This window comes from Anoplolepis gracilipes, chromosome 3 (assembly GCF_047496725.1).
Source record: "Anoplolepis gracilipes chromosome 3, ASM4749672v1, whole genome shotgun sequence".
Lineage (NCBI taxonomy): Eukaryota > Metazoa > Arthropoda > Insecta > Hymenoptera > Formicidae > Anoplolepis > Anoplolepis gracilipes.
Window position 1 is genome coordinate 2,140,605 of NC_132972.1, and position 27,223 is coordinate 2,167,827.

Below are 27,223 nucleotides of genomic sequence, written 5' to 3' on the forward strand. Positions count from 1 at the left end.
ATCAGAATGACAAGTAATAAATGTGCAAATAACTCATAAAAATTCTACACACACACACACACACATACACACACACACACACACACATGTATAATTAATCATATTTCATATGGCAATAACAATAGAAAATTTCAGTTTTATTTCGACATTAATTGATAATAATTAAAAATATATTTTTAACTCGTTTATATATTTTCATGTATATGTATTCGTTTCTTTTTCGAAACTTGATTTTTCTTGATTGTACCCAACGGGGATCTGTAAAGTAAACTACCATCTGTTCTGACCGCGGGTTTATCGAATAAAAAGGAACCATCTTCGAAAATGAACAGTAAATCACCGATCATTCGTTGAATTGCCGAGCTCATCGTTACTATTGAAGTCTTCGCGATTTATAGGATCGGGCAATCGAGCGAACAAACGCGGTGTGTATCTATCTCTTACCCCATTATAATTCACTCCCTTTCGTGACCAGTAATGTGAGAGCCTGTCGGATGCGTGCACACCGAGGTACGCGCGTATATCTACTCACGACACATCTCGATAAATTTACGTGTCGACGATGACGCGACCACGTGTATGTACCAATATACATGCATCCATGGAATAACGGATTTATTATATGATGCATGGTGTGCAATAACATGACGAACTGACGTTGCAGAAATAAGAACACTGCGTGATCTGATTCTTTTCTTGGCGAAAAGAACACAATGTTACATCTGATGAAATATGGCCAGTAGAAGCAGGAGAAAGAGAAAGAGGAGGAGAGGAGTTCTATTTGTAGAGTTATCTCTAGAAACATATACTTTCGACAAACATCAAACGTGGATTAAATTTGAATCTCTCCCAAACGTGCTGATAATATCTGACCTTGTATGGTGTATATTGAAAATTATAATTAAGAAAATTTTTATTTAACTTATTTGTAATATTTACTTTATTATTAATGCAACGTGTTCAATGAATTTGATAAATAATAATTATAATAATTATTAATTCATTGAATTAATAGAGTTCACATTGTGTAAAGCAATAATGAATAGCAATGATTGTTATTCGAGCGAAATTACAACTTGAATATAATGCCGAAATGTATGAAGAATTGTGATGGATAAGCGATTCAATTAAATCTGATTATCTTTAATTACTTCAAATAATGTCGCGATTTTCTAGACGTATTTGCGCAGATTATTCAGCCACAAGTAGTAGATACGTCCCTAATGTCATCCTGACAAGTTTCTGTCAGGTCAAAGTTCTAGATCCTTGATCTTTCATCCCTTTCGTCTGAAAATGTTATCCTGCAATACGCGTTTGTCGTATAAATCACCTCGTGACTCGCGAGATATGTCGAGATGAGTAACGAATTCCTATTGCTACCATTCTGCGTTCCAGTTCAGGTTTGACGTCACTCGGTTTTCTGTTTCCCTCCGTATGCAAATTATATATATAATTGAAAAAGTATCCATTCAACACACACTCGTGGGAAGTACTCCTCGTATAGTGATTATTGTATAGAAAAGATTTTATTCATCCGCTTATTAAATTATATGCTATTATATTAATTTCCGACACAAAGTTTATTTAGATAAATTGTGTACATATTTGAATATCACGTATGCGTATTACAAAATATAATAAATTGGAGCATTTAATTTTATAACGTATATACGTATTATGATATTTTAAATTTAATATACATTTCAGACCTAAGCACAATTTATCTAAACTTTATTAACATTTAAAATTTTTTTCAAGATAAAGTTGTACATTTTTTTTATACTCTTAAATTCCTTTCTTATATCTCGCATTTTCACTTTCTTCAAAGGTTCTATTTATAAAGAATGCTTTCTCAGCTTTTTCTAAAAAATAAAAACTTTTACAGTCTGTTAAAGAGAGACAGAGAGAAAGTAAGTTTTGATATTTTGCAACAAAAATATTAAAATATACAACAAATAATAGAATTATCAAAGATTTAATTAATTTCATGTATGCATAATTCCTAGAACAATTACTTTTTGAAATAAAAACAGATTACTACTTAAAATAATTAGCGTTTAATTTCACGTGTTTGCTTTGTCTTAATTATACGTAAATTACGCCATGGAGGCGTTTATTGCAAAAATTATTCCATGTAAATGAGAAAACCCTCCTGCTGAGATTATCGATATTCTTGCTTATTTATTTAAGAACATGACTTCGGCCTGTACTAAAAATGAATTCAATTTAACTTTTGATCTACCGGCAAAATTGTATATTTAAAAACTATTGTAATTTAAATATAATACTTGTAATTTCAAACGCATGTAAACTGCTATGCTGTATAACAACAAAATTGATAGCCTACAGTCGAAATAATATGTACAATAGATTGATGTTATTTAATGGAATTAAAAAAAATTTTTTTTAATATTCTTTCGAGAGAGTTAAAAATTAATTTATCGAATTTATATTTTTTTTTATTAATCTATAAACGATTCCTACAGGGATTAATATTTCCGTCAAATGTCATGAACATGATATATAACATTGATTCTGGAAGCAAAATCGGCTTTAAATCAGGAATTAATACGGTGAATAATGCACAGTGAATTTTGTACAGTGCTTTATGTTAATACAAACTGATCCTCTCGTGAATTACTTTTTAATGAAATACACACACCATGTGACGAATGTATGTCTGCGAGTGATTCTTGCGGAAAATAGGTGTCTTCCTCAGGTATATTGGATTGAGTTCGTACACTCAATACAATCCCTGAAGATACTGACATGCAATTCAAAATTAGAATTGCAAATCGTAGGATTATTGCTTTAGTATTTTATTATTATTACAACACTTGCGTAAAATTTTTTCTAACACATTGAAAAAGCTGTTAGGTAAAAATACCGAATATATTCACTATAAAATAAATCAAACTACGCTTCAGGAACTTTTTTTGTTTAACTTGTTTTATTTAATATTATTCGATATTATTTTTTATTTTATGATAAAAATTGTTTTTAAATGAGGCAATTATAATATAATAATATCTACATTTTTAATATTTCTTTCTGTTGATAAGCGATTTGAAAAAAAAATTTAATAATATAAATAAGTAGACAAATATTAACTTTAATTAAACTAGAAATCTATTTTTCGTCGTTTTCTTTTTGTTAATGTCTTGTAAATAATGCAAATTTATGAGTTTGAAAACAATGCAAATAATATGATAATATATGATAAACTTCTCACACAATAAGTAAGAAAAGTGTGATATCTCTTAAATTAGATGTGGAAAGAGAGAAAGATTTATTACATCTTACTTTTTTCTATCTCATTTAGCTGACATCATATTTACGAAGAAACTCATTTCCTACCTGATCGAAAAAAATCTATAAATAACTTATTCTATAAATAAATAACTTCCTGTTTACGATACTCTAAACTCTAAAGTGCAACGCATATTTTGTTAGTAACAAACTTCGTCTTCTCAACAACTTAGCGACTCCTAGTCAGCAAATTTGAGTTATCGAACGTCAAAACTACCAAGTTGCATTAAACATTAAACATTCGCTTCTTTGACAGTTCTGCAAGATATTGATAGTTTCGAAATGTTCTCATTAAATTAACTCATAATAGTAAATTGGCCTTCCTAATTTCCTGTGTTTACTTAGAGTCGATTTACGTTGTTTTCGTAATATCTAAGTATATTGCTTTATCATAATCGATTAGACCATTTAATTAATTTGAATTTCTTTGTTTGTGTAGAAGATATTGTAAAACAAAGCAGCAAATTTTTTTACATATAGATGGAATAGGTACTAATTCAGAAGTACATACAAAATACATACCTATACATATTAATTTTTTTTTATATTATATAATATAAAATTATATTTTATAAAATTATAAAATTATATTTTATATTATATGCTATAAAATTTTAATATATTTTATGAAGGATGAATCAAAGAAACCTGACAATTTTCAAAATAAAATAAAAAAATGAAATATAACTTAAATATTTATTTCTTGTCAGATAACAATAGGATATAGAATGTCATTTGAGTATATTACTTGATTTTATTAATTTTTTAAAGTTAAAAAAAATTAACAGTTATCAAATGTTCTCCGCATTTATCCTATGTTGCCCTAGTTTATTACGCAGCTTTGTATCGCTGTTTGCATGTCTGGTATAACTGCAATTTTTTTCTGTATTTTGGCTTACAAGAGGACTACAGTAAATTACAGTATATCAGACAATATGGAGCGAACAGCGATACCTGATAGACTGAAGCAATTAGGATAAATGCGGAAGACATTTGATAAATGTTCATTTTTTTAATTTTAAAAGATGAATAAGATCAAGTAATATATTTATTGTTAAATGACATTTCATATGCTATTGTTATCTGATAAGATATAAATATTTAAATTATATTTTATTTTGAAAATCGTGTTTCTTTGACTCATCTTATATTATAAAATGATATTTTACGCGTACATTTTTCTATAACAGAATATTTTATGTTTTATTATAAACTTTTTTTTTATGATTATGATGTATCTTTCGTTTAAAAAAATTAATAATATAGTAAAGCAAATGTGTATAATCGATGAAATTATTGCCATACATAGGAATAAAAAATTATAATGTAACACGGGAATATAGCAGCAATATTATTCCATGAATTTTCAAATTCGATGAATTTCGACGAGCTTTTGTTAAACCACGTGCGAGTAATCTCATTGCAAGCATTAGTTGCTGAAAGTTTAATCAATAGGAATGCGAACGGCCTGACATATATGTTCTGCATGCATTTTCATCAAAATTTCAGGACAAGGTATCGGTGCAATATGCCTTACTGGCGATGGAGCTTCCCAAAACTTTTCCATTGCTGGAGCACCTGATTCGATTCACACACGTGTCTTGTTCCGATTTCAAATATTATACTTTACATAAATTCTGATGCGCGTCATAATATGCGCAAGGGACTTATAACTATGTACATATCCGAGATGGTTTCGAGTGTGTTAGTGACTTTCTTGATACAAATTATGATCTATGTTTCTTCATGTTTTTCCCTTATTCAAATCCTTCTAGACAAAAAGAGCCGATAAGTCACAAGTTGTCGAAAAAAGATATTGAAGTTCCAGAGAGTGACTAACAGCCTACTTGAAACTTTATGGTCGCAATTACCATATTTATATCGTAGAGAGCACGAACGTGCACGAAAGAAAAAATTACGAAGAATTGGATCCATTACATACGTCTAGTTGGAATTTTATGCTGGAGATTAGCATATTTATGTCATATGCTTTCTCATAATCGATTTATCTTTATTGGTATCATCATACGTATCAGCTTTATTGTAATATAATTTTTTATTATTGATATATTCATTATATGAGAATGGCGCAGAGTAAATTGTTTTGTTATTTGTACATAAGTGTAAAAAAATGACCAATTTCAATTTGTGCTACTCCGCGACAATTGTTACGAAACGAAATAAAAGTGGAAATACATTACGATGAAATTTTATTCTTTCTTTGTATTCTTATGGAGCAACGTAGACTGGAACTAAAGAGCAGCGAAGAGCCTCTCCTATAAAAGCCAAATATACTTCACGGTATAGTGGCAAGGAAAATAGAGCGACTCAGTTGATAGTTCTTGCGGGATGCTCTGTGTCACATTTGTGAGAATTTGTAAATAAGAAATTGTTACAAGTTTTTATACAAAATAAAAAAAGATAAATTTATACAAAAATATTTATTCTTGAATTAAGATGTTTTTTTTTATAATCGGTTTTGTCAAGGTTTTATATGGATTTTAATTAACTTTGCACAATTAAACTGCACGTCAAAGATCGTAATAAAAATATTGCAATACTTTTAGCAAAAGTATTTCTTATTTATTTCTAACTACTTTTCTATATATATATATATATATATATATATATATATATATATATGTAAATAATCTCAATAGAATGAATTACTTTATTTGCATATCAATGAACGACATCATGGCATTCAATGTACTTCATCGTAGTAATATACTCTTTCTCAATGAAAGACTGTGTTGCATAATTTAAGTTTAATGTAATACAGTAGAACCATTCTAAAATAGTTCAATGTATTTTTTTTTTCATTTTTACATCTCGAATGCGAACGTTTGCTTTGTCAATTGGAAAGATATGCACGATCATAAAAAGACAGCTCAAAGATTCACAATTTTCTATCAAAAGAATTCTTCTACAAGCTTTCGCTTGTCCGATTGCGATAATAATGCGAAATGGAATAGGAATCTGTCGCGGGGGAGGCTACAACGTGGAAGAAACCTGCGTTTAATCGGACGCGGAGCCGTGAGAGAGGAGAGACACGCATGCGCATCCCTTTTACATTTCTCCCTTACCCCCGTGAACCGCCGGACGCTAGTAGCACGCGTCGACGTCGACGTCGTCATTGTCGTAGTAGTCGTCGCCGGCGCCGCGACGCCAGAGTAGTCACGGCCGTGTGTGTCGGGTTTCATCCTCTGAGCAGTGCGTGTTCACGATCATTCGCGACGACACGGTCTCCTCTCGCTCTGGTCCTGGCGAACTCGCGCTTTACTTCCACCACGTACGCGATCACGTTGCCCGTGTATGTTACTTCCGGTTCGCGCACGTGACACTATCGGTACCCCTCGCGATTTATGTATATATATATATATATATATATATATATATATATACTGTCTAAATTCATCGTCTGCTCTCGGACATTCTACATTCGTGTTATATATTATTCCACGACGCGTTTCTCGTTGCTCTACGAGCGTTGTTCAAAGAGAAACGTGTCCGGCCGAACGCGTGAAGGAAGTTATCAAATACCGCATGACAGGCTTGTCACACACACACGACAGGATGCTGTGAGGTAAAGGGATAAACGAAACGTGTGGTCTGTATGTGTGAGCGAAAGCGTGTCCCGCGCGTGCCACAAGCATGCGAATTTTAAATTCAAATTTTTCGACCAAAACCGCGATCTCCCGCCGCGCGATGCATGGTTGCATCACTGAATTTCAAAGCAGGGGATACTTTGTTAGTTTCCAAACATTTTTCCGCTTACATCGATATTATTCATCAGTTGCTAGTTTCACATTGAAAAATGCAGCTGCACGCGTTATGGCACGCAGACAAAATATGAAGTATGTATGTGTGTATTTTATTTATATACATATTGAAAGATATATGTTTTAAAAATATAAGGGATAGTCTTTTGGAAAAGTATATGTTTGAAAAATTTAATATAGACATTTAAGAATTTTCAAGATTATTTCAATTTGATATAATATATCTGATGGCAAAAGAGTGTAGTTGAAGCTAAACAACATTACTATCTCTGTCAATAATTATTTATCTCAAATAACATTAAATTAAAATTTCTCTTCAAACTAAATATTAGTATACTAAAGTAAATATTTAAAAAGGTAAAATTTTATACTTTATATTTTTAAAATGTAATTATATTCTTTAGTAAAAATAAATTTGGTTTTTATTTTACTTATCTTAAGATTGAAAAAAAGTTGCTTTTATATATAATTATTGAAAAGAATTAGAAAATAAATAATGATATCATGATATATGTGTATATTACTTTGGAGAAATTATATATAAATGGAATTCAAAATGTTACATTTTCAGGTTTTTACATAAAAATTAAATTTTATTTTCTACTTTTATATTTTCTTACTTCTGTGCATATTTTATTTCTATTTACATACTTAATATTTATATTATAAGGATATTATGAAAAAGTAGAGATTTTAAATCCAAACTGTAAATGAATAAAAAATCATAAATTTTGCATAATAAACGAATAAAACATTTAATATGTTTTCAAACATGTTTAAAATAATTCAGATTAACTGATATAAAATTTAATTTGTAATTTATATCGCATAAAGAAGAAGCTTTAAATTAATGTTAACGATAGTTACACATTTAGAGACAAAATGTAAAAGAATAAAGGACGTAAGTTTATAAATATAATAAAGATAAAGAACAAAAGTTTAAAAAGGAAAAGCGAACAAAGTTTCGTTTTATTTTCTATTAACATTTTTTGCATTCTCTTATGTAAAACTATAATATATATTTTTGTAAATAAGAATACTTGCGTCAAAAATTGACATATACATATAATTACTTATATATTTATGCCAACGATAATAATAAATATATGTCTGTGTTTATATATATATATATATATATATATATATATATATATTTACATTTAAATATTTTTATAAAAATTAATTTTTATAAAACTCTTTTATTATACATTTCTCTAAAATAATTATACTATAATTCATATATACATAATATATACATAAATATTTCTGTAAGTATAGGAAATATACAAATATAAAAAGAAAATTATTTTTATTAACAATTAAAACTTTTTTGGGAATAATTGCTTTAATAATGGCCTGAAGGCTCAATTAAGAGAGACAAACATTCAATGTTCAAAATTCTTACGAAACATATGTAAAAAAGCGTTTTGTAGTTGTATCTTTAATCATAAAAACAATCAATGTTTCTATCGAGAAAGCAATTGTAAAAGTCCGGATAAAAAGTATTCAGTTTTATTTTTTTGATCGCTAAGATTTTCGATGTGCTTGCGTGCTGCGGACTAGCTGAAAAATGGAATTTCGTAGAGAATCGTAATTTCATTTTATGAGAAAGATAACGACATTTATGTTACATTTTTAGTCTGATTTAGATGGGATTTAAACGCATCACTTTTCTACATTTATCTCCTGCATTTTATATATAATATAATGTAAACAATTTTTGTAGAAAATCAAAGCCCTATGCAATAGAAAATGCTTATCTCTCATAATAAGTGACATTTATAAGTAATATTTTATGTACATTTCACGCAGCTTCTATGAAAATTTTCTGCTAGAAAAAAAGTGGTCATAGCTTCTTCTTCGTTACCTCGGTTTCTTTTATCACACAGCACATTATACGAAATATGTATAATACTTCATCATTGTGTCTTTTTTTTTTCTTTCTGTTTTTTTTTTGTTTCTCATTTTCTGCGTCATTTCTTATTTTTGTGCTGTGCAACCGCGTATATAACCCTTTGTCGCATAATTTTTTTCTTGTTTCTCCCCTTCCGTCAAAAGAATATATCTCATTGTTTTTCTGAGATGCTTGACTATATATTTATTATATAACTCAAAGTATTACGTATATTTATTAAAGAAAATTTGTGTTTTTAGACATAAATATATTCTGAATACTTGAATTATAATACAAATATGTGGATGCATATCATAGGCGTATATAAAATATAGAGCATGTTTTTTTGATAAATTTTATAAACTAAAAAAAAATTTTTTTCTCTTTTGCTTCAGATATTAGAGCTAGATTTGTGGTCACTTATATACTATCTATTTACTAATTACTATCTATTGACTAATATTTTCCTAAGTATTATTATCATTAATATGATTAAAATATTTAAATAAAGTTGTTATCTCTTGCGTGAACTGGTTTATAAAACTGACATTTTCAATAATATTTATTAATCATTTTTAGTTTATTTAATTGCAAAATAATAGATGTAAATTAATTTTATTTACTGATAAACTAACTTTATAAAAATTAATTAAATAAAAATATAATAATTTATTATCGTAATATAATAGATAAGAAATGTACTACATAAAATTTAAGTTAAATGCAGTTATGTGCTGCATTTGAGAGTATTTCAGCTTTTAAGACTGCATGCTCAATGTGAATAATTATGAAGATCTCTCTTTTGTAAGATTTCTTGGTACTATTTGGAGGGAAACAAATAGAAAACATTTCATGAAATAGAAGTGTGCAGGTGAAATTAGGAAGTAGAATATTAAAATCTAAAGTAGCGCTATGCCGTACTTTTTTTTACGACTTTTATAATAGCTGCATTTCAAAGCGCGAATGCCATTAGATCATATTTTATGCAAGTACTTTTGAGAGGATGCGCCAACTATAATACTCTTGTGCGTACAAAAAAAAATGAATAGGAATTATAAAGATAGTTAAAAATAGCTATTTTACAGTTTTGACATGTATGACTTGAACATGCATCAAATTGTACTATATCTCAAATAATTGTACATTAAATGTATTATTTGAAAAGAATACAAAAAAAATTATATACAAGTTGCGTAACTTTAAATTTCCGAAATATTTAAAGGCGTTAACTGTTCTTTTCAACGATTTAAAATTATTCCAGCAATTTTTATTACGATAATACATTAATTAAAAATAATGTAAAGAGAGAGGACTCTTAAAAAATATATTCATAAATAATTTTAAATCTCATTTGAATTAGTCTTGGCTATATCTTAATGATTATATATTATAATAAACTTTTGTACTTTTGTACTTATTTTTTTGTTAGATCTCAGTTGGAATATGCCTCGGTTGTCTGGGCTCCCTATCAGTTAAATCATGAATTGTTAATTGAACGAGTTTAACATCGTTTTCTTCGCAAAGTTAGTTTTCACTCGGGGATGCCTATGCAACCTTTAGATCATGCTTATGATCCCGTACTGAATAACCTTATTATGATTACGCTTGCTAAAAGGAAATATATGCATGATATGCATGCTATTTCTCTTTAAACTAATAAATGGATTCATAGTTTCCCCGGAATTACTTGAGAGAATAAATTTTCATATTCCAGCGAGATCAATCAGATATGGTAGGATCTTTCTTGAAGAGTACCATCGTACGTCATATGCTAGGTTTAATCCTCTAAATCCTCTTGCTATGCATGGTAACTAACTAATTATATTGATTTCTTTAGCCCATGTTTAAACCCATTCAAGCAATCTTTTGTTAAGCTGATATCTTAAATAGCTTATGTTCTTTTCTCTTTGTATTTTATTTTCTTTTTGTTTATATTTTACTTTTTGTTCTGTCTTTGATTAGATATTATTCTACCAAAGGGACTTGCTTCCCGTTTAATAAATAAATAAATAAATAAAATAAATAAAATAAATTATGCAAAAAAAAAAAATTACCACATCTTACTTAAAAAAAAAAAAAAAATTGAAAACTATATTGCAAAAACAAAATTGCCGTAGATTGAAAATCCTTCAAAAGTATTAAGAGATTTTGCGTTGTCAGCAGAACCGATGTTGTAAAATGAGACCCTTAATCTCCCGCAAATCCGCCAATCTCTTTTTTTACGTGTCATGCCTTAATGCGCGACGTGCATTAAGATTGGGAGAAAGCCGAGCAGCGGACTCGATATAGCCACATCGTCTCGTTCGAACATGCTTAAGTAAATATGCATCAAGTTGTCTCGCGTGTCACGATTCATGATCGATCGGTGTGGCTCGCGTTAGGCAGTAAGGTCGTAATTATCGTCATAAATCTTGTCTGGCGCTACGCATTAGGGAAGTTAAGGCGCGAACTCGTACGAATTTGCGTCTCTATAATTAGCGCAGTCGTCTAGAGTTCATTTTGGTCGCCTCGACAGATTGCTCTTCTTGTTACCGAGCGACGTGGATGTCTTATCTGGTCTCGTCTTCCTACCTGTCTGCGTATTTCCACGACCTCGACGTCTATGTCTAAGGAATACGATCTGCGAATGTTCCTTATTATATACGATCTTTTAATTTTGTTATCTTTATAGAGGCTTTTACTGCATAAACTGACTTTATAATTTCTTCGTACGCGTCATCGTCGAGAAGTACGACGTCACCGACGAGCGTAGTCTCAAGTAAATCTTTGTTTTTCCGCATTTAAGTTACGCAGGAATATATAAAAAGTTCTTAATACAAGAGATGTATTTCAAATGCTAAATTAAGTCGCGATGTCAGTCGATCGATATACAATTTTCCGAAGTTTAAATTTAAAACAACTAATGACAAGATGCAAAGCACAATTCTGTCTTGTTGCTAAGGCATAAAACGGCATTACATATATGTATATATATTTTTATATTTAATTAATGTGAAAAAACACTGCAGTCCGGCATATTCCCTTGGGTTCGTTAAAAGTGTACAGCCAACTGCGAATGGCTTAAACCTTGCGAATGACCTTTGACTCAGCTGTAACGACGATATTTTCATTTTATGGAAATGTGCGCACATATTTCGCCGGCCAAATCGCTTTCTCGTGATATTGCATCTTGTGATGTGAATCTTCCCTTAGTTTGTCAACATTCTTTTTTTAAAAAAAAAAAATTAAAAGTTAAACGTTACTCCAAATGTGATATCTGCCCAACTTTAACTTTACACTTTTATTTCTAAATGAGTTGAATACTTGACAAGTGCTCCCCGTGGACATAATCCTTATTCTCTCAGTGATATAAATATGATAAAATCTGCACGATCCTCCTCGTTGAATTCTCATCGCGGGTTGCGATCGAAGGATTTACTTCCGCGCTCGCTTTTATAGCATTTTTATTATAAATTTGTCCCTCGCATGCGCGCGTTTGTTATATATGCGAATACTTTTGCAGAATTTCTGTTCGTAAAACGAGGGATTGTTTGACGGAAAATGAAAACGGAACGGTTTGTACGTGACTGAAATTACTCCTGAACATCCGTTATTACACACCCCGCTTTCCTTGCATTATCCACACGCATTGTCTTTGTCCGTGAGTGTCACTTGTAACGTACGATGTTGCACGGATATCCGTTTCGCGCGTATCTCGCGCCATTCACAACTTTACTCAGTTATTTTCATTTACAAGCGTTCCATTGAACAAGTACAAATTTCCACGCTGATGAATGATAGGTTAACATGACACGAGTGAAAATTTCAAATGATAATATTGATGTTGAAAAAAGAAGAACTTATGAGTTCTGTGGTCAGTTTTTTATAGTTTTTCTCCCTCTCTCTCTCTCTCTCTCTCTCTCTCTTTCTCTCTGCAATATCATTTCGCTCCTTGTTTAACAGATTGAATTTCTTGCTTATCGCAATTCGTTTTACGTCTGGTTTCTCATATCAATATGGGAAAATGCGTCACGTAACCAACTTCTTCCTTTATCGAGCTTCTTCACGATTACCCATCTTTTTTCAGTCTTCTCATACAACAGAGGAAAATGCTTTTTACTTCACTTATTTTACAATTGGTAAAGTACTATAATTTTATTCTTATAAATTGTAATAATTTATTAGTAACTTAATTCTTTTACAATCTAAACGTGCAAAAGATCGTATAAATAATTATCGACAACCTAATAATAAGAGATTATTTCAGCAATGCTGTTAAATAAACGTAAATTGAAATTAAATATTCAAATAAAATAATACAAATATATAAACATAATATTATTAATTATTATATAATATAAATTAAGATTTCTACTTGTTTACTCTAATTTTTATATAATTACACATTTATCATCAAATAGAATCAATATTCGTGCAATTTGTTTTTGATTAATTGATGTTTTATATATATATATATATGCGAAAAAGAGAGAAAATAAATATCAATAAAATGTCTATCATATATTATTTTCCATTATCGGTTACACGTGCGTTTGCGAGTGATTGAAAATGAGCTTTCTAATTTATAAAGCGATTCATTAGTCTTTTAGCCTTGAAGAATCCCTAACAACTTGAAATCCTCTTAAAGAAGGGAACGAAATCCTTTGACAAAGCAGACATAAGCGCTTTGCTGCAACAGCAAAACACGATATGAGGTCTTAGAAAGAGATAACGAAATAATTACGGAAAGAGTTATGTAACGCTATATATTCGAAGTGCGATTGTACTTCGAATTGAAAGCGGAATTAAAGATCAAAATTAAAGTAGTCATAGATGCGCATGTAATTCTTGGCGAGGTTGCCTGTAGGGACTGTGAGCGTAATTAATCTACGCATTATTTTTTTAATCTTACAATCGCATGCAATGTATGTAGCTATATTTGAGCGAAAGATAAATGCATGCAATATGCATGTGCGTAGATGTATAAACATACATTTTTAAAAATATTTACCTCTGTATATATATATATATATATATACATATATATTAAAAATACAGCTTGCGTTTTCATTTTATGAAAATATTATAACATGACGCATATGTGTCATATGCGTGTTAATTTTTCCTGAAAAACATCCGACATAATTCCTTTTTCTATATACCGGTATTTAGTTATTGTAATATCAGCATGCATTACATAATATTATACGCACATTTATCATATTTATCGCACAAATACGGCGAATATCCCATTATCCGCTTTATTCAATGGTTTTATCGATTGGCGTCAGGTCGAACGGTCATAAGCACGATTAATTATATCCGTTCTAATCTGTCCGTGTGGAGGTAAAGTCGGCTGTCGGAATTCCCTAACAATTTAGCTCGATAGACATCCATCGTTATTTATCAAGCATTGAGTAAATTTGCGATTGAGAAACTTCAACCAACCTCAATTCCGATGTTTAAATTTTGAAACTCACGATGATTTCCGACTCTGATACGTTTATCTTTCAGTTGGTCCGTTGAGTTTTTGTTTGCGTTCTGTATTCATGTGCACTGGAGTTTTGCATCGTTATCGTTTACTTCGTTTGAAACTGACCTGAATGAATATTTTATGTCTATCATTCGGGAAAGATGAGTTCAAGAAAGAACAAAAAAAAAAAAAAAAAAACGGCGAATTTTGTGAGTATTTCTCGTTATACGTAAATATTACGTTTGAATCTGATATATTGATTTACTTACAATTAGATTATCGATTCATTGTCATTTCTGTACAAATAGATCGGTTATGTCATGGTCAAACTAATTGTGTTATCTCCAGAGATCATAGATCGTTAGATGGTAGACAAATTCGATTCAATTATTACCATTCTGCTCGAACATTCGACCAGCTTCTACGACGGGTAACTTCGTAGAGTTTGGCGGGAGAAAGAAAGAGAGAAATGGGAGAGTTGGAGGAAATGAGAGAGAGAAAGAGAGAAAGAGAAGAAGAGAGAAATAGCCAAGCATCCTTCGACTTTCTACGTTAGGGACAACGTATATTGTTAGTTGTTGCTGTATCGCAACAGCTCAGATTAGGATTCTAGATATATTTACTCTCCCTCTTTTTCTCTTTGATGCTAGAAAGCCAATTAAGTACAATTGAGGAGACAGGTAGAAATAAATAGATAGGTGGATGTTGACAGAATAATTGTAAATTGCATGACGCACAAGAATAATTGCAAATAAACACGGTATGCAAATATATCAAAGATCTTGCAATATTTGGCTACACATATTTAAATGCATCAGCAGATTAATTAAAGTGCATATCTGTAATATTCAATGACGTAATAATAACATGACGCTCTTTAAATATACATATACATAAAAGCAAAATGTATGTTTATATTTATCAATTTAAAATAAAAGTTTAATTGATTAATTTGTATATGAAAATAAGAAACAATATAAGATACGCTATATAAATTAAAATACTCGGTAAAATCGTTTTATGAGATAATAGTAAAAACTTAAAATTAATGGAAGTTTTTTGTAAACTTACTTAACAGTATACCTATATCATATAAATTTTAAATATCGAAGGATTGAGGATATCAAATTGATGGAAAGATAATAAGAGTAAAAAGTAACAAGTTATGATACTTTTTTCTCTCCGTAAAAATTTTGTTCGAAGACAGATGACTTTATAACTTGAGATAAGAAAGTCCTGTACAACTATTTTTATACAAAAATTTATATATCGTTTCAATATACTTGGCAACAAATATAATTTCTTTTTATCAAAATTGTATAATCTATCAATAATTGTCTAATCTATCGCGTTCACTATCGCTCAGGTTTTTGCTGATAAAAATAACAATTTTAAAATCATACCCTCTTTTTTTTCGAGTCTAAGGTCTTTATATCGGTCGAGTATAAAATAACGTACAAAAGTATTCATTGAAATCGTGCGAACGAGGATGGAAAGGATCCGACCATCGGGTGATAAGGAAAACGGGAAAATGTGAAGTTGGCACGGCAATCAGGTACCAGGGAGAAAATATACGATCGAGCGATGAAAGGATGGATCCGCCCTTGTGTGACGCGGTTTAAGTGTTCGAGTTGCTGCTGCCGCACCCTCGTCGGTCTGACATGCGCCATGACCCGCGCATAGGTATCCATAGGTACGCGGATTCTGACACTTCACTACTGTACGACCGACTTTTCGTCACAAGCCAAACACATGCGTGAATACGCACGTTGCGCCCGCGGCCAATCTTCCTTCTCTCTCTCTCTCTCTCTCTCTCTCTCTCTCTCTCTCTCTCTCCCGCTCTCGCTCTATCTCTTTTCTTTTCACCGGCGTTACCCCGTTCCCACACACGTGCATAGGGTCATATTCATCGCACGAATGACGTTTTTGTCGAACAACCGTTGTTTTGTTGTCTCCCTGAAAGAATTGATTCCATTGACATCGGCACGTGTATAGTTTCGAGATGCAAGATAGAGAACACATGTATCGCATGTAGCGATACTCGTTCACACAAACTCGTCCGGACTTGTAAATAGAATGGCAATGGAAATCTCGATGCGCGGTATCGCTGCCAGTGCTGTTTCTGTACCACTTGTTACGCTCTTTCGAGCGCACGCGAATGAAATAGGTCGAGTCTTAATTTATACAGTTACTTTTACACTTGAAATTAAAACCATTGTTATGGAAAAATGGATGGTCAGTTCAAATATACATATATGTAAATAATTGTGATCCTCATAGCAAAAAAAATATTGCTATAAAATTTCTCATATATTGTATTTTACATTTTATACAAAGAAAAAGAATTGTTTAATATTTTATCTCTTTGCAAAAATCAAATTTATGTAGTCGATTATGGAGTTCTGTTTTATCGTTTTTAATACCAATCATAAGGATTTTTTAAAATTTCTAATTATTATTTCAGATTTTTTTAAAACAAATTGTATTTTTTATCACGGATTTATAATTGTTGTAATAAAATAATGTAGTATAAAATAAGCTTTAAGTTTTAACTCTTCTTTCTTAGAAAGGAATATAATTTTTATTAATGTATTTTATTCTCAATTTGTGTCTCAGTTATATGTATTAAAATTTTCAGCAAAACATAAATTAATTACACATAAATCTTTTTTGATGAATTATACATAAATAGGGGTGAGATTCATAATTTCAATATTTATTTCAATTATGTTAAATACGAATGATCTTGTATGCATATTGCAAGCTTTTTTAAAAACTTTCAAAAGCTTTATTTTCATACGATGCCAGTGAAAATGAATATGCTTGAGAAACGATTCCGTCTGCGAATATTGGACGTCGAACTTTCTCAGAACAAATCGATGGCACCTCTCTTTGATCGTGATACCCTTTGTCGATTCGTGATTATTACTCATATCGCCGAATCGCAATTTGAATGCAATAAAACTTTTATAGTCATGCATTTCGTTGCTTCTATCGACGAGGTCATGCTGAATACTGTGACGTAAATTAAAATAGATATTGTAAAATTGGAAATACATATTCAATATAATAAAAATGCTTCTGTTTCTCATACACAGTAATATTTAATAATTTTCCCATGTCTGAAAAAAGTATAGAGAAGCGCTTATTTATTTATGTATACATAATATAATTTAAAATTATTTCTAATATAAAAGCTAAAATATTTTTCAAGTTATGAAAGTAAAATAATATCTGAATTTTTAGATTTTCAAAACATTTTTCAAAACAAATTTGACAGATGACAGGATTTTTTTATCATCTCGTACTACTTCAAGTCAACTTCATGTCAATTTCAAGTTCAAGTACTTAATGTCAACTTTCTATACTCTATTCATTATTGAGTTAAATACTAATATAAATTTAGAAAAGTAAAGATTAAATACTTCTATATGTAAGAAAATTAAAAAGTTTTTAGCGTACGATATAACAAATAAGAAACAACTAATTTAGTTTGTATAACTATACTGTCGATATTGTCAACTTATCAAATGTCACGAGAAAACTACTGGACAATTTTCTTCAGATCCAGATGCATTTTCCTCAGTTTCCATAACACATCGTAGATGAAGGCTTTGAAACTTTGAAGCCTCAAGCCTTTTCTCTTCATCGTGACACGGAAATACGATGGAATACGAGATTTGCTTGTGTAACGCCGTTTACATGTCGTAGTGTTAAAATTACCATATCTCGGTGGCCAAAGCGGATTGGCAATACATGAGTGACACACTTTATTCGACGCGTGTTTGCGATGGTTTAAATAGTAGATTTTTCCAACATAGAGAAAAGGAAAATATATAAAAACTTTTTTTAGATTTAAATATAATGTAAAATCCAAAGTCAACTATATATTATTCAATGCAGTTTTTAAAAATTAATAAGTGACGCTTTTTAGCTTTTTGAAAACTTTAAATATGTATTTTATGCTGCAGATTTGCCGATTTTGATCATTTATTTATCAAGAATTTTCAGTTTTTTTTTCAATGTGCACTTATTTTCTCGTTTAAATTGTATGTAAGGATACTCTATAAATATTGCGTATTATTGTGTGCAGACAATTTTTGCTGACGTCAATATCATGTCAATCTAATGTTCAGCCGCGCGTCAGTTGATTGAGCGATAAAGAAAAGAAATAATAAAGAAAACGCTGTTAAACTATTTTGTAACATTATCGATCTACGCGGTAACTTTATGTACTTTTTCATAAACTCGTCAAGTACATCCCTCTGTGCGTTGCATCGTCCGTTATGAGGCGTAAACGAGAACTTTATCGAATAGTCGCGTTCCACGTTATTTCGGAAATATTTGCCGCGACGTATAGGATCGTTAGGATAAAAAGCCGCTGTCGCGATGAACGATAGCGAGAGGGTGAACTGGAAGAGCCAGAAAGTAGCACTCGAGAATTGACGTTTGCCAAACATTGTTGTCAAATGGAGAACCCGATCGATGAAGAGTTAATGTGGATAGGCTTCGATATATGTATAAAGTCTTCACTCCTCGCAGGAAAGTGGCATCTTTTCCTTACATCCCGGGATACAATGTACCTTTTTATTCTTTATTCCTGTATCTGCCACTCGTGTTCCTGGTACAAAAGATATGCGAGGCCGTATATAGTACAAGATATATATATTATAGAGAAGCGAGATGAAAGATACAAGCCGTGAGATACGTTCAAATGGTAAGATATTGCTTCGATATTTTTCAATTGTGTTGGATTATGAGAAGCCACGTGGCATTCCACGTTTAATCTCCACCCTTCGATCGAGGAGCACCCTTCGAATCGATTCTGTACCCGATTGCTTCTTTTCTTATTTAATGGCGTTAAGAAAGTTTCCCGAGCACAATTCGGTCACGTCACTGCACACAGTCGGAGCTTAAAATAAAAAGGTGTTATTTTCAAGTTCTACGCGCTTCTGTTATATTCCGATAGTTCTTTACTATTATTAAATAGGTCTTTCACAACGCAGCTGAGAAATGCGATTTCCAGTACAGGATTTCTTTCGCGAATATGACAGATGGATACTCATAATAAGAGCACTCGTCTCGCTTTCCTAGATACAATTGACAGTAATTACTCATCGTTTAACACAGCATCTTAGAGACCTTTTGCGCTCTTTCGTCTTATTTTAATTAAGATTTCTTGACGCGAGACTGAGCCAGAAAATATTGCGATTAATTGTATTATATTTACACTTTGTCATAACAAAGTATTTCCTATTCTAAGAATTATTGCTATTTATCCATTAGTATAATTATTAAGCGATTGATGATAAGTTATATCTTATAATGACCTGTTTTGTATCGTAAATAAGATTACGATACATTTTTAAACCGATTCTAAATTAAAACTGTTGTAAAATTTATCATTGATACGAGTAAATAATTATTTGTATTTGTAAAACTGTTGAAACGTACAATTTAAAAAAAAAATGCTCTGAATATTTTACAAATTTTGTTTGTATTACATATAAATTAATATGTACAAATTTGTGAGAATGTGCCTTATTTTATAAATTACAAAGAAAATTGTATGATGTGTTAATTTGTTTATCTCGTGCATTTTCCTCTCTCCCATCGTGAGTTTTTAAAGAGGGCGGTAAAGCATATAAAAGCAGTTGAAAGATATTTGAACAACCTATGAGTTTACATAACAGTAAAAATTCTTATTACATTACTCTCGTTATTACATTACTCTCTAGCGAGAAAAAACCAGCATACAAGAAAGCAGGAAGCACGTAAAATGCATAAGAATATCGTACGATAAATTAAAAGATTATAATTTTACAACATTCTCGGGATAGCAATTCAAAGCGTATATTTTACTAAGAATTCTAACTATATTTACAATCTTAAAAAGGAACGTAAAATAATTTAGTTACAATAGTACGCGATTATCCGATTTAAATCACTAAATGTATCTAGTTGTACTTAATTTGTCGTGTTATAAATTTATTTTTATATTTATATTTTATCCTTTGCCATAACAAAGTATTTTCTATTCTAAGAATTATTGCTATTTATCAATTAGTATAATTATTAAGCGATTGATGATAAGTTATATCTTATAATGATCTGTTTTATATCGTAAATAAGATCACGATACATTTTTAAACCGATTTTAAATTAAAACTGTTGTTGTAAAATTTACCGATGGTAACGAATAAATAATTATATTAAAATTCTTTAGTAATTATTCAGTAATATTACATATTACTGAATAATAATATTATACATGCTATATATATTTTATATAATATCAATCGCAGAAAAAAATATTTATTATTTCCTTTAAGATATTCCACGTAAACTCTATATCTAACCAGTTATTACATCATATATCACAATTTAATGGCGAAATAATTGCACGAGCGAACTTAGGAAATTCGAACGATGGAAGTCTTGGAAGAGTACGGGTCAAATACCGCCGACTCGTCTCCGTTTCACTATGCGGAATGCAAAGAAAGGAAATGGCGGTCTGGAAAATGAGGATAAAAGCCAGCACGGAAGCGTAGACGCGTAGCCAGCCAGGGGCGATTCAACCTGGACAAAAAAAAATCGTTCCAGTTTCCGTTTGCCCTCGCTGCACACGGCTGTGCTCACGACTACGCATCTCCGGATAATTCCCATGGCTGTGATGGTCAAAAAACTATCTGACAAAAAGCATTCTCTTGACGGCTTTCACTTGTTATTCCACTTCACATTGCGACAATATCTTTTTCACAAAGCCAATTACATTGAACCTTTTCGTATAAAAAGAAGATACACACACACACACACACACACACACACACACACACACACACACACACACACACACACATATATAGTACAATTTCTCTCTGTTCTCTGTTATAGAACTTGTTAAATTTTTTAAACAAGACGTGTGTACATTACAAAAAATATGGTTTTTTACGTATTTTTAAAAAATAATTTTTTAAATGATTAAATATTAATTAAATAATTTTCTCAAAATTTTTCAAATAATTAAATATTAATTAAATATTAATAATTAACTATTTAAAAAATAATGTTTTAAATAATTAAACATCCCTTGTTAAATATATGTATACATTTTTATTTGAAAATATTAATTTCTCATACTTCTTTGATATTTAAATTTAAACTTCTCTACATATTTTTTTAAATTTAATCTCAAGCTACACAGTTGAAAATTTTCAGAACAGTCAGATATTTTATCCCGATATATATCCCGTGAAAGGGATGAATAGAACAGACGTTTCGAAAATTATTCACGTGCCATGTGTAATCGAGATTGGTGTACCAACTTTTCGCTGTTTGCACTGATGGTATAACTTCGGTAACGCGTTGCTACATCATCTCTCTTTCCTGAGAAAAGTTTCGCCCACCCTATATCTTTGTCGGGGCAATATAAGCCAGTTACTGTGTAGATTGCTCACACAGGTATGATAAGATGTGTTGTGTGTGCGTACGCAATATCATATCACTGGCTCGTCTTTTTTCTTTACTTAGGAGTTGACACAAAATTGATTGCAAAAAAGCAATTATCTGATCATAATTGAGTTTTGATCCCTACTTTGAACGATTAATTAAATTAAGTATTTATTATACCATGTTACATATTACAAAGGCATGTAATATATTCCATTGAAACTGAGGGAGTTTTACGAAGATCATTTGTCTATATATACATATATATATATATATATATATATATATATATATATATATATATATATATATATACGTATTAACGAGCAAAGGGCCGTTTATACATATGTACAAATAAATATTCCTCGTAAAACCCCTGAGTTTATATATTCACAATATTGTGAGGTACTAAAGATTTCGTATTATTTGCAAAAAAATTGCAAAGTAGACATTTTTAAGAGATTAAAAGGGACATATATATATATATATATATATATATATATCTTTACATGCCTTTGTAATGTAGCATAATATAATAAATACTTAATTATTCAAAGCGAGGATCAAAAGTCCATCGTGATCATATAATTGCTTTTTTTACAATCGACTTTGTGTCAGCCCCTAAGGAATGAAAAAGAAGAGCCAGTGATATAATACAATACAATATTTACGTACGCACATATATCTTATTGTTAGTATGGTATAATAAATACTTTGCCTTCGCACACGAGTCTGCTTCCGTTGCTTCCAAGTTATATCAATTCGAAAACTATATGTAACAATGTAATATTATATAATATAATAATAATATTAATGAAGAAAGAGAGTAGATAGAATTTGTAGTTGTTTTTATCTTTTTTAAAATTTTTCTGAATAGTTTTTTTGTGTCATCAATTGTCATAAAATGCAAGTCATAAACGCATTTACGATTGCAAGAAACAAAATCAAAGTCATATTTTGCAGATGAAACACTTGTCGTAAAACGAAGTGTCAAAATGAATTGCACTTTAACGTCTAAAGCTGAAACAACGCTTTATAAAATGATAAAATTATTTACATTTATGCATAAATATAAACATAATTTATGTGTATGAGAAATAAAAAAATAAATAAAAGATGAAACAAGCACACACACATAGCGTAATCATAAGTGTCATCAGAAAAAAAAGAAAGATAATATACATTATAGAGCAATGTTCTATATAAAAATTTATTTTTAATCTTAATAATATCTATAAATTTTAATTTATTATCTTATACGTTATTCCGCATTTCTTTATGTCTAAAGTATTTTCATTTTCCTTTATATCTTTTTCTGCGCATTCTTACAGCAACAAATTGCTAATTAAGTAATGTCATTACACGCTCTTGGTAATTCTACAAAAGTAGGAGCAACAAGATCAAGTTAATATTTCACGCTTGGCTCGTTGTCAAGACCTGCGCCGTGCGATTTCAGTTGCTAGGTCGCGTTCTTTGGCAGCAGTTCTTCTCATCGGCACCAGAACATTGACTTCTTGTCACTTCTAAACGGAAAGATCGATACACGTGGGTTTTGAGAAGCTTATGCTCTCCTGTTTAAGTTGGTCGAAACATATTTTGTCGGGTTTTTCTAGAATCTTTACGGACAATTTAAGTTGTGCTGTCATTAAGGAATTGCATAATTATTTTATTAACAACCATGTCGAGAATATTAACTGTTGTTACCGTGGTTTGCTAAAAATCCGAAACAAATGTATTCTCGCGTGAAACCAATTTGTTCGCTTGATTAAATGTAGCTAGAGTTCGTGATGTTCATGAAAGTTGCTAATCATCCGCCACGACACACGTACAACAATAGTGAGATTCGTTAACACGAATGTTGTAACAACCTCGTGTTTATGATAAATACTTATAGCGATGCTTTCGTCTGAAAATTGCGGAAGTTAATAAATTAAATCTCATGTATGCTGTGTAATTTAATATTATATATTATTTAGGAAAAGCAAGGAATTGTGTAATAACAATTGTTTCAAACACGCAATATAAACGAATTATAACAGCACATAGCGATATTATTAAGAAGAAATATTTGAGATTTCTGAAAATAAAAATAATAAATAAACAAAATAAATAATAAATATTTTACAATTATGATTTTTACATATTTATCGTTAATACAGTTTTGTTGTACATTTTCTAAATTGACATAATTATAAGATTGCACTATAGCGGTATATTTTATACATATATGTAGTTAATTACTTTGCATTTATTATATAATACTGTTTGTAACAAATGGAAAGTTTCACGAAATTTAGCGTTCATACTAAGATAATGTGATAGAAGCTATCTCTGTGTAGCAGCGGGCTTTAAGCTTCTAATACCTAATTTTCCAAGTGGTTGAACGTTATGCGCACGTGAACCTTTTGATGCTATTATAATCTAAGACTGATTATAAAGTTTCACTATATAATAACAAAGATTATCTCATCAGTGATATAAACGTTTCAACAATAGCAGTCTATGGGCATGCGATCTTACGCGGTAGCTTTTAGCAGAATTATCTTTTAAGCGTCATATATATAATCAACTAGAGTATTCATTTAAATCAATGATTAGAGAGAGTATTTTTGCATAATAATTTGTTCTTTTCTCTGTTTATACACGAAATCTTTTTCTTCCAACACGGTACTTTTATGAAACGATGTCTATTTGCTATGCGAGATAACTATGAAAAATGTGATAACTGTCGACGCCAACCAATTGATGATCGATCGAGGTAGTTTGATGTATCGAGACAATTTGCCACAGATATTTTTCACAGTGTCGTGAGTGGTTCAAGTGGAAATGGCATTCGTAAATCCTCTTTCGATCGTTAAATTGCGATTCTTTAACGCATTTGTGCGTCAATAAATAAAGTCCGTGCTTCAATTTCTAAGATCTCATTCCGCTTTGACTTTAGTCCATTCTTTGACGTGAATATTAAAACGCATTTGTGAAAGGCGTTCTATGTATTTCACATCATTGTTGCGTACTGAGCGTAAAAGAGAACGAAAAGATTAAGTGAGATCTAATTTGCAAGCTTTTAATAACACCTCGCAATAATAGCCGGCCACGTTACTGGTAATGCTATGGAATTTTCTCGTGAAAATAATAATATTATTATTATTATGGATTGGCAATAAATTAAAATTCATCACAATGGAAGTAACGAGAACATTTGAAATTATTCTTCAAAGTACACACAGTCCACGTTTAAAGTATATTACGAGAATATGTCATTGCCATTTTCAATATTGTTGAAAGATATTGCAGAATTTTCCTGAACTACATGCTTTGCTATTAATGCTGCATCAACTGCTATTGCTACAGTATGATAACTACGTGTCAATATGATAACGTGCTATATTTGATGCTGCTATATAATATATTTTGCAAGAAACGCTCTTCATCTATTTTAGTAACCTTATCCTTATTTCATTTTTAGTTCAACCATAAATTTACTTTGCCGTCCTCTTCAGGATACACGGCAATTTTTTACAATGAAAAGAATAAAAACGCCATTTTGCTCCTTTTTCTTCCTTTTTCATGTTCTTCCATCTCGATTTAAAATAAAAAGATAACAGGCGGAAAATGTTTTGTCTACAACAGTGTCTACCAGTGTCTAGAACAGTGATTGACCTAAGTATATATAATCTGGTATCAATAAAAACTACAATTATGTCAATTAATACTTTAATTATTATTTTAATTATTTTTAATTTTTAATTTTTATTCTAGTTTTTTTTTAGAAAGTTTTAAGAAAAATTTAAATAGATTGTTATTAAACAGAAATAGATTATTGTTATACATGTAAAAAAATGTAAAGAAAATTGAAGAAAAAAATTAATTATAAAGTTTATAATTATTTCGTAGATTTACTCGATATAAAATTATATCAATATTTTTTTGTGCAAAGAGAATCTAGAAAATAAAGAGAGAATTAATAGTACATTTACCTTTCCTTCATTCTTCTTCACAGAAGAGAAAATATATTGAAATACATAATATATATTAGAATAAAAAATCTATAAATTTTTCCGTTTATAATTTTGAAATAACACATAAACGCAGATATTAAAACAATAAACATATTGTATGAAAATAAGGACAATCTTGCGGTTTTACAATACAACCTAAATGTTTAAATAATACTGGACTACATATGCATCGATTCTGCAGTCTGCAAGGCGTCATCGCGTTTTAATTTCGTTAAATTCAAGGACTGTTAAATAGCGATAGTGCAATGGCAATAATGACGTTGTCGTTGTTAAGTACTTTCGTGGCAGCCGTAACCAAACACTGTAATTGTTAGTCGCAGTGACGCTGGAGGTTAAAGGTGACAACAATAACCATAAGCTCCGCTCGTAAATTTAGCTTCGGAAATTAAACTGTGCTCGCTTAATTCGCAACCCCTCGCGCTCTTTCCGCCTGTACCTTCCCCTCTGTTTTTTTTTTCGTCGTGCTCGACCGCCCGAAGCACTACGTGACGAAGAACAATTCGCAAGGAGGAATCTCGTAGATGTAGAACGTAATGTGCCTTCGAACTCTAGAACGTTTTTCAGCTTCATCCATTTTTACTTCTCTACTTTCAACTCTTCTGGCTGTCCTTTTTTTAGGTTTCTTCTTTTCTTTCTTTAACATAACTGAAATTGCGATCCTTATTCTACGAGTTAAATGATCCGAAAGCGATTTTTCAATAATGGCCGTTTAATGTGTTCAGTTATCGGGTAAATTATAGATTACTGAAACATTCTATCTATTAGAAAGAGTAAATTTATTAAATTTATTAAAAAATATATTTTTCTAGAAATAACAATTTATTTAAGGTGCTCAAATCTCAATAGAATGTATAATAATTTTTTTTAATTATTAAAAAATATGGATTTTCTCAAAGTTTAAGATTATTTGATAATATTAGATTTTTTGCTCTTATTATTAGATTCTTTGATTCTCAATATTTATGTCTGTTCAACAATGGAGAAAAGCGATGCAAAATTTTTCAAATATATATATATATATATATACTACATCACGCAATTACATAAACTATGAATTGTCAAAATAAAATATACTTGTAATATGAGAGTTGCTTACCTCTGTGTTCCTGCAGAACACATGAAATTTGTATCTAGATTTTCTATCTCGTTGTTATCTTTCCATACATTTCTGCAGAGACTCATTTCTTGAAATAATAAATTGCGTGGCATTATTCTCATGCTTCTTTTCTCTCTCTTTTTTTTTTGTTTTTTTATATTTCTGTTTATTTGTTGCTTACTTGTGTTACGATCCATCTCTATGACACAGGCAATAAGTTCC

General features: G+C 30.4%; 1 protein-coding gene across 3 annotated transcripts in view; it reads left to right on the forward strand.

The window, feature by feature from the left end:
• Nucleotides 1–27,223, forward strand: part of LOC140664210 (somatostatin receptor type 2) — a 69,832-nt gene that overhangs the window by 3,564 nt on the left and 39,045 nt on the right. The window contains exon 1 of one of the 3 annotated variants that reach the window (XM_072889106.1): nucleotides 6,463–7,166. The exons of 1 other annotated variant lie outside the window; for it this stretch is intronic. The gene's annotated coding sequence lies outside the window, so the exon portion shown is untranslated. Of the gene's footprint in view, nucleotides 1–6,462; nucleotides 7,167–27,223 lie in introns of those variants that run through there. One more of the 3 variants, XM_072889107.1, reaches the window with a different exon arrangement.